The sequence below is a fragment of the Heterocephalus glaber genome, unplaced genomic scaffold, assembly GCF_053883595.1.
Source record: "Heterocephalus glaber isolate CG9 unplaced genomic scaffold, H.glaber_assembly_v1.0 deba00001572, whole genome shotgun sequence".
Taxonomy (NCBI): Eukaryota; Metazoa; Chordata; class Mammalia; order Rodentia; family Bathyergidae; genus Heterocephalus; species Heterocephalus glaber.
The window spans coordinates 24,479,587-24,489,401 of NW_028258357.1; the positions used below are offsets into that span (position 1 = coordinate 24,479,587).

The 9,815-nt window shown below is 43.9% G+C and overlaps 1 long non-coding RNA gene across 2 annotated transcripts in view; it reads left to right on the forward strand.

Moving 5' to 3' along the window:
- Positions 1–9,815, forward strand: part of LOC110349152 (uncharacterized) — a 222,741-nt gene that overhangs the window by 119,821 nt on the left and 93,105 nt on the right. The window lies entirely within an intron of this gene.

A 9,815-nucleotide genomic window follows, 5' to 3' on the forward strand; every position in this document is an offset into this window, starting at 1 on the left:
TTCTGACTGCTCTGTCCCTGCTGATCGATGTACGTTAAGATCTCCAAACCTTGTCTTGGTTTCACCTACCTCTCCAATGGTCTACTTAAAATTTATAGATTTTAAAGGTGTATTAGTAAAGACTTTCAACCTTCAGGTAGCTATGTCTTCCTGTAGAATTTATTCTCACTACATGTCCCACTTTTTTCTCTCCTATTAACTCTCTTCAAGTCTCCCTTCTCTAATAGTAACACAGCCACGCATGCTGTCATTGCCTTATTGATTCCATAGCACATGATAAATATTTTCCATCAGTTCACTTTGAACCTGACTTCAGTCAGCATGGGAGGTCTTCTTTCCAGGTGACGACCCTTCAAGGGGAATGTCTATTTCCATTTAATGCACTCACATACAACTGGGGTTAAATTTAGCAAAGTATTTTCTTGCTCTTAACAGCTCTGTGTTCTTTCTCACTTTGCTCTGCCGCTCCTGCTTACTGCCGTTTGGGATTTACAGTGAGTCTTTATTAGGCCGCTTTATCTTCCTTTTTTGGGAGGTTCCGAGTGAGTCTCCACTTCTAGTCCCTCCTCGCCCTCTCCTCTGGCCCCCCATTCTTCCTGCCCTCCCAGGGCCCAAGCACACCTGGTGACTTTCCACGGCCAGCCTCTCCTCTCCCCTCCCTCTCCGGCATGAGTTCGGATTTGCCCCTCTCAACCTGAGTCTCCGGTAATGTCGGTATTTTGCCTCCAAGTTTGAAGAGTACTTTCTGTGGGGTAGAACTGTTTCCTGTGGGCACTTTTAGGAGGCTATTCCTTTGTTTTCTGGTTTTTATGGCATCTGTTGGCAAGCTCTTTGTTTGTTTGGTTTCTCTGAGGTCAGTTTCTCCTTTTTATTTGAACTTTTTAAGATTTTTCTCTCCACCATCAGTTCTATTTGGCTTTGATGTTTCTAGCTATAGTTTTATTTTTTATTATTCTTTGAATTTTCTGTTTTTCTTGGAAATATGAATTTATGTCTTTAACAAGAGTTGGAAACTGTGAACAATTATCTCTTCCTCCTGCTTCCCACTCTCCCCCTCCAGCACTTCGGTTATGTTCATGCCACATCTCTCCTGTTTACTTTGCATTATTCTTATGTTTCTGTGATCTGACTTCACTTTTCCTGTTGATTTCCCTTTACGTTCCCTCACACTGTAACAGCCTTTCAGTTCACCCAGGTAATTCTTAGCTGTGGATGTTCTGGAGTGGAGACCTTGAGGGTCCATTTGACGTGGATCATTCATGGCTGAATCGGCCCTGGGCTGTGTGACATTCACATGGACTGATCCTGTCTCATGGGGGACTTTGTTGAGTGGTGGGCTTTGCTGAAGACTGAGGGTTGAGTTGGAGATGTCTTGGTGCTCTCATTCTCTCTCTCTCTCTCTCTCTCTCCTCCCCTGCCTCCCTCCCTCCCTCTCTCTACCTTTTATCTTTCATATTATTCTGCTTTTTGCTGTGTCTCATGTGGAGAAGGACAGAATTTCTCCAGTTCCATTTCACAGGTAGTAAAGTCTTCTGCTTAAACTGGGGGACAGAGGGACACTTGGCTGTGTGAAGTTAAGAATTTAGGGAGGTCCGACAGCTCTTTGGAGTTTTAATAAATAGTTTTTGTTTCTACCACCTCCCCTTCCTAGGCATCAGGACCTCAATATTTTAAAGTTCTCCTGGGGTTTTGCAAATGCATATTAGTGGTTTTTGTTTATTTTGATTTTGTTTCTGTTTCATTTTCTCCTCTGCAGGAACATGTGTATCAGCCTTTTTATTTTGTACAGTTGGTTCCATTTAGCAAAATTGTGCTCTCATTTCTCATCTGATATTAGCTTTTCTCATGGTCACTTTACTTTCTCAGCTTGTACAATTTTAATTCTTTTATTATCACTATGGTAAGGTTCAAGAAGGCTATAGAGATAAACTATATTTAAACTGAAGTCTGCTTTAAATTTTAATTTAGAGACTATATTTTTAATATCCAAAACCATATTTCATTCTTTTTGAAAATATGTTCTTGGCCCCACCCATAGAGTTCTGCTTTTTCATATGGTTGCTATCCTTTTATCTCATCTCTCAGTCATTCTAAACATTATTATTTTAGGGTTTTGTGTGGTTTGTTCTCTGATCTCAAGTTCTTGTGGGTGCTTAAATCTCAATGTTATGTCTGTTCAGTCACCCCTATAGTGAGGCATTAGCTTTATAGTCATAGTTATTTTTCTGTAAGCTTAACATCTTTGGGAATTTATTTTTTCCTGGCTAGTTCCATGTGAGTTAGAGAAATTTCCTCCAAAAGTGGTTTGGTATTAGTTTCTTCTGTGTTCTCCAAAAATATTTATCAATACAGAGACAACTACAGATTAGTTCTCTATTCTTGTATCATGGGGAAAGCATATATTCTGGCTTTATTATTTATATGTAGCTCAAGTTTGGGATTTTAGCTTCTTTCCATCTAGCACTATATGAGAAGTAGGATTCTCTATTAGCTCCTTATTTAAGCTAGTGAAAATTTTAGTTCCTCTTTCTTCAAGGCCTCAGCTCTTCAAGAAGTGTGGTTCTCAGTTCCATCTTAAGCCCTGGCAGGGCCAAGAAAATTGTAGTCTCAGCTGTCATCTGGCTCTGAGCCTCCTCAGACTATTGTCATCAGCAGAAAACCCAACTCAGTTTGACACCTGGAGGGCTCTCTCTCTCTCTCTCTCTCTCTCTCTCTCTCATTACCTTTTACTTTACTTTTGGGGGGAGAGGAAAGGAAAGAATTACAATTTTTTCAAAATTTTAATGGCTTCTCCTGGAGTGTGATAGTGTATCTGAAGGCAACAAGGTCCCCTCTAATGAATGCAAATCCAGTGATCATATCCAGAAGATGAAAGAATAGATAAAGATTCAGGATGGTGCAGTGAAAAATTCTCTGCACAAATAATGCTCTCCTTAAGGAACTGAGGCGTGGGGATTTTATTTGCGGAATCTATACATTTTCTTATAAGAAAGTACTCTAGGGGTGGGCTATCCCCAAGCATGCTCAGTTTAAGGTATATGTTTCTGAGCATGCTCAGTTTAAGGTGTACTTCTGAGTATGCTCAGTTTCAGGTGCACAATTCTGAGCATGCTTAGTTTAAGGTCATAGTTCAAGAAGGAAAAATGGTGGGTGCGTTTCTGGGCATGCTCCTCTCTCGGTCATGGAACATGTGTTGGAAAGGTTAAGATGGCTGAGCAGACACTTCTGGGCATGCTCAGGTCAGTGTCCAAAGGCTAGTAGACAGGAACAAGCGTTAAGTTTCAGCTGAAGCAAAAGAAAAGACAGAAGCTGCACTGGTGTGGGAGTTTGCCCCTAAAGGTGCCTGGCTAACCATAGGCATGGCTCTGGGATGGCTGCACTGCCTGAACTCACCAGACTGGCACTCTTGCATGCCATCCTGTGTGCTGTTTCCCCTCCAACACCACATCTAAGTGTGATCTATATTAGTACATGCTGCTCTCTCAAGTGACTCCACGATATCCCACTGTGTACTTCAGATGCACCGTGTCGGATTTAACCACTGCCTTAAGTGGTTTGTCACAGCTTTTTGCTATGACAAAGGCTACAGTGAGGATCCTTTCCTGTATTGCCTTGTCTACAAGAGAAAGTGGAACTCTGGGTTGAAGAAAATGTGCACCCTAGTTTGAGATTTTATGGATACTTTCAGAAGCACAGAGTATTGGAATCCTTTGTCTGCAGGGAAATGTGACCGCTCTGTTCTGAGCCCCACTGATCAGCCTCTCATGGGCTCCCACAGGGTGCCCTCAGGCAGGAGGCTGACTTAGGAAGGAAGAGAGCAGCAGGTTCCTGAGAAGCGACTAAGCTATGTGAACAGAAAGTAATTGTTTCATGAACAGCGGTGGCCTGCACCTGCGAAGGAAAGCGCGGACGCCTCCTGATAGTGCCCTGTTCACTGCCCCTTCCCTCTGCCTGGGCTCGGGTTTACTCAGCCTGCACAGTGGGCAGTGCCTCGGGCACTGCTCCAGGCTCCTCCTGGGTTACAGGGCTGTAGGGTCAGGATTTTCTCCACTCTCAGCTCTGGAGATCAGCAGGATATTTGGTTGCTTGCCTTTTTGAAATGCAAATGAGTGCGGTAGTAGGCAGTGAGGAAGCTTCCAAGGAGAGCAGCTTTCCCTCTCCAAACTTTCTGCGAAGGCGAAGGGAGAAGAATGTAGTCCCATAGCTGTGGGACCCAGCCCGGGGCACTCTGTGATCCTCGCGAAGTTGAAAGTGTTGGGAAAATACTTCTCAGCCTTCGCTGTGTGTTTCTGTCCCCGCAGACCCAGAGGTGGCGGGAGGAGCCCTCCTCAGAAGAGCTGAGGCATTTGTTCCTTGCGCCTGGGCTTCTGGCCTGCTGCCTGTCAACTTACCGCGCGACCTCGTGGGCGAGGGAGGTTGTTACTGTTTCTGACTGGAAATTTACTGCGTCGAGTGGAAGATCTTGGGATGCCACGACTGAAACTCAGTTGCTTCCTCTAGCTGAGCGACCTTGGGGCGATTTCTTAACTTTACGGGCCTGCCATCCTCGCACCTGTAACTTGGGGGTAACAACTGTGTCTTCCTTGCAGGATGGTTGTAAAGATTACACAAGGCAGGGCCGGGATTTAGCTCAGTGGTTCCGCTGCCTCCCTGGAAAGCACAAGGACCTGAGTTCGATCCCCGGTACCAAAAGAAGATTACACACGACATGCACACCCATGCTTATGGCAGCATAACTCATAACCCTAAACCTTGGAAGCTGTCTACATGTCCTTCAGTGATGAATGGGTAAAGAAAATGCAGCTTTTGTACACAATGAAGCACTACTCTGCCATGCAGAGGGATAAACTTGAATCATCTGTAGGAAAACGGATGCACTTTGAGACTGTAACATTCACTGAAATAAGTCAACACAAGCTTAAATATCACATGGCTTCTTTTATATGAGAAACCCAACATATAAATAACTTAGAGAAAAATAAATGACGATAGTAGGAAACAAGGAGATAGATCTTTTGCAAATGAGAAAGGGACCGAGAGACAGAGGGAGGGGGAGGAAGGGGACATTCCAGGAATTAAGATGTCCCCTGAGGAAAGTGACCGGTGGGTACTACAGATGGGTACTGATAATGCTTGCTCTAAAGTTTATGACAGCCTAGGTCAGGTGGTGGAGGGCTCTGCTCGCAGAGCGCTTGCAGGCGGCTCACTGCGCACTGCTGTGTCTCCAGCATGTCACTCGTGGCAGAAGCAGTTACTGCTGCTCTCCGGGTGCTGCTGGTGCCGCTCTGAGGCATCAGGCAGTTTCCCTGTGGCTCTAAACTCCTGGCTGAGGCGGGTTCAGAACAGAGGAAAGGAGGTGCCCAGAATCACATATTCCAGTTCACAGGACCACGGTCAGCTGCCCCGCATCCACCTCAGGACTGACGAGGCGCTGTGTGGACCCTGTCCCTGAGTGCCACCCGCCAGTGTCCACAGCCGCTCAGTACCCAAGAGGGTGGGAGCCGGGAGCTGAGCGGCCCCTCGGGAGGAAAGCTGCGTGAGAAGCTGACTGCTGCTCGTGCTGCCCCCTCCCCAGAGGGCCCGCAGGGTCACTGTCTCCAGAGAGGGTGGAGCTGACCGGACGGGCCTGGCCACCTGGAGGATCCTGTAGCCCCCTCTCCAGGACTGGGTGGGGACACAGCACACGCTTCCTGTGGGTCTCAGAGACCGCAGAAGGCAGCTGCTTGGGAAAGTTCCTACTCTAGACAGCTGAGGTGCACACGCAGACTCTCACCAGGAGTTCCTGTGGTGAACTTAGGGTGCGGGGAGCAGATGGGTCCCCTGTCCGGACCATGGCACCTCACAGGCGTTCAGGGTGGGAGGCCCCAGGCTCTTCCTCTGCAAGAAGCCAGCATCCGGGGGCCTGTGACACCCGGAACCTGAGCACACCACTGCCAGGGCCAAGGTTGGGTGGCCACTTGTTTTCTACAGAAAAAGTCCTGTCCACGCACCATGGCGCAGCCTTCGGGTGATACTGCGCTGGTCTCCCTCGTTTCTCCTGACCACCTAACACCAGGCAGAGGAGGTTAGGGAGGCGGAGGTGAAACAAAGCGGCTTCCGACCCCACCCCATCACACTGGAAGTCTAGGCTGCTCCGTAGCAAGGCGGAGCTTTGAATGGACAGGAAAACAGAGTTAAATAAAATGGTAGCAAGATGGTGGTTGGGGCTGTTAGGGAATCACTAGGCAAGGAAAGGCTCCTTACAGCGATAAAGGTGCAGCTGCAACTCCCATATTTGGTAAAGATGGATGAGCTTGTTTGGATGAGCCTCCTCCAAGAACGAGAAAAAAATACTGTGAAAAATTAAAATAAAATCCGAAGAAACCGGAGAGCTAACAAGGCAGCTCACACGCAAGGGGCCAAGGCTCCAGAGAAGTGTCGGGGGGAACAGCAGCATTCACACTGGCTGTGTGGGGCTGACATCAGCAAACTGAGTCTCAGGAGGTCAGCTGACTCCTAGCTCTCAGCTGGAAGCGGTACAGTCAGGATGCGAAGCCCCGCTCTGAGGGAGTTCAAAAACGGCGAACGTCTGCTTGTCCATTCCTTTTTGACCTGCCATTTCCAGGTAGTTTGTAAACAGCTCCGTGATTTGCCACATAAAGATGGGATTTTTCTTTTCAAGCTAATCATGACTTAAGCCACTTGGAGAGGAAGTGGTTTTCATTCCTTGGCAACATAATTGTCTGACATCTGCCAAGCCCTTGCAGATAGATGGTTTGCTAATATTTTCTCTCATTCCATAGTTTGGCTCCTTACACTGATGATTTTTTTCCTTTGCCATGTGGAAGCATTTAGTTTGATGCAATCCCATTGCCTTTTTTGCTTATACTTTTGAGGTTATGTTTAAAAATGTTCTGAGGGCTGGGGTTTTAGCTCAGTGGTGCAGCGCCTGCCTCACAAGCGCAAGGTCCTGCGTTTGATCCCTGGTACCAAAAAAAAAATGTTCTTAGACCAGTGTCATGGAGCCCTCCCTGTTTCCTTGCAGTAGCTTTCCAGGTTCATGTGTAAGTCTTTACTCCATTTTGAGTTGAGTTTTTAGGTATGATGTGACGTGGGCCTACCAGTTTCCTTCTTTTGCACGTGCATTTCTGGTTTTCCCAACACCATTTATAGAGAAGTTTTTTCTCACTGTGGTATCTGTGTCCAGAACAAACTGACCATCAGTGTGTGGATGTCTCTGGCTTTCCACTGTATCTGGTCCGTTCCTGTGTTCATGCCACGGCCATGCTACTTGGCTTACTGTATCTTCCTGGCAAGTTTTGAGATCAGATAATGTGATGCCTCCGGAGTTTTGTTCTTCCTTAAGATTGATCTGTCTAGTAGGGTCTTTTGTGACTCCAAATGAATTTTATATTATTTTTTATATTTCTGTGAAAAATATCATTGGACTTTCAATAAGAATTGCACTGAATCTATAGATTGCTTTCAGGAGCATGGACATTTTAACAATATTGATTCTTCCAATTCATGAGCATAGGGTATATTTTTATTTATTGGTATCTTCTTTGATTTCTTTTGTCAGTATTTCGTGGGTTTTAGTGTACAAGTCTTTCACTCCTGTTTAGTGCTTTTTTTTTTTTTTTTGGTACTGGGGATCTAACTCAAGTCCTTGAGCTTGCGGGGCAGGTGGCAGAATCACTGAGCAAAATCCCCGGCCCCTGTTTAGTGTATTTTTAAGTTTTTGTTGTTGTTATGAATGGGATTGTTTTCTTGATTTCTTTTTCTGATGGCTCACTGTTAATATAGAGAAAAACTACAGATTTTTATGTGTTGATTTTGTACTCCGCAACCTTCCTGAAGTAATTTACCCTTTCTAGGGGTTTTTAGGTGAAGGCTTTATAGTTTTCTCTATAGAAGAACATGTCGCCTACAAATGGGGACAATTTGACTCTTCTTATCTGATTCAGGTGACTTTGGTTTATTTTCTTACCTGGCTGCTGTGGCTAGGACTTTCAATAGCACGGTGAGCAGAAGTGGTCCGCGTGTACAAACAGTAGAAGCTGTCAGCATCTTAGTGCTGAGTCCGATGTCAGGAGTGGGCTTGTGACAGGTGGTCCTGGTTCTGCTCAGGTACCTTCCTGATTCTTCTATCTTGGGTGGGTGTTGGATTTTGTCACCCACTTTTTCTGCATCAGTTGGGATACTCGTGTGTTTTCACCTTTGCTTCTGTCCACTGTGTTGCATCACATCTATTGACCCGCCATCTCTGTGGCCGGTTCCTGTCCCACTTGGTCATGGAGAACGACCCTCTTGGTATGTTGTGTGTTGGATCTGGTTTGCAGACTAGTGTTTTATTTGGCAACAGTGCTCATCAGGAATATTTTCTCTGTAGTTTTCTTGTAGTGTTCTTGTCTGCCTTTGGTATCAGGGTAGTTCTGGCCTCTTAAACTGAGTTTGGAAATATTTTCTCCTGTTTGATTTTTGAGGGAGAGTTTTGAGAAGGGTTACTATTGGTTCTTTATATGTGTGTAGAAGTCAACCGTAAAGCCACCAGGTCTTGGATTTTTCTTGTTGGAAAGATTTTTTCTTCTTTTTTAATTGCTTATTAAACCTCCCTACTCATTATCAATGTGTTCATATTTTCTAGTTCTATACAAATCAGTATTAGTAAGTTGTTAGTTCTGGAAATTTATCTATTTTATCTATTTCTCCTGGGTAATCCAATTTATTGGCATATAATTATTCATCATAGTCTTAACCTTTGTCTTTCTATAGGATCAATTGAAATGTTTTCTCTTTCATTGCTTATGCTTGGATCTTCCCTTTCTCTTTTTAAATTAGTCTAAATTAGGGTTTGTCAAGTTTGATTATCATTTTAAGAAACCAACTCTTTACTTTTGTTAATCTTTTCTCTTTTTTCCTGGTTTATATTTCATTTATTTCTGTCCTGATCTTTATTATTTTCCTTATTTGATGTGCTGCATTCCCATTTTCTTTTGTCTCTGATAATTTAAAATTCCCCTTTTGATTTATTCTTTGGCCCATCAGTTGTTCAGGTGCATGTTGTTTAATTTCCATATTTGTGATATTTTTGATTTTCTTCCTACTATTGATTTCCAGTTTTATATCGCTGTAGTCAGAAGATACTTCATATTATTTCATATTATTTCACATTATTTCTTAAATTTGTTACAGGTTACATTGTGCCCTAAGATGTGATCTGTCCTGCAGAATGTTCCACAAATGCTTGAAACAACATGTTTTGGTTTGTTTTACGTGTATCTGTTAGGTTCACTTGGCCTAAGGTGCACTTAAAGTCCAGCGTTTCCTTGTTGGTTTCCTGTCTGGACCACCACCCACTGCTGGTGTGGGACATGACTTCCCCTATTGTTGCTGCACTGCTGCTTATCCAGCCCTTCAGATCTATTACTATTTGCTTTATATATTTAGGTTCTCTACTGTTAGTTACAAATACATTTACAGTGATTACGTTCTGATAAGAAAAGCCCCTTATCATTAAATAATGGCATTTATTGTCTCTTTTTTACAATTTTTGACTCACTCATTTTGTCTGATATAAATGTAGCTATCTTTGCTGTCTTTTGGGTTTTCTTTGTACAGAAAATCTTTTCTATGAAAATAAATCTATCCTTTCCCTTTCAGTCTATGTATGTCTTTAAAGCTGACATGAGTCTCTTGTAAGCAGTATACATTTGTTTTTTTAAATCTATTTAGCCACTCTGTTTTGGATTAGACAGTTTAATCCTTTACATTCAAGTAATTATTGATAGATAAGAATTTTCCTTTTTTGCTTCTTGGTTCCTGGTTGTTTTGTA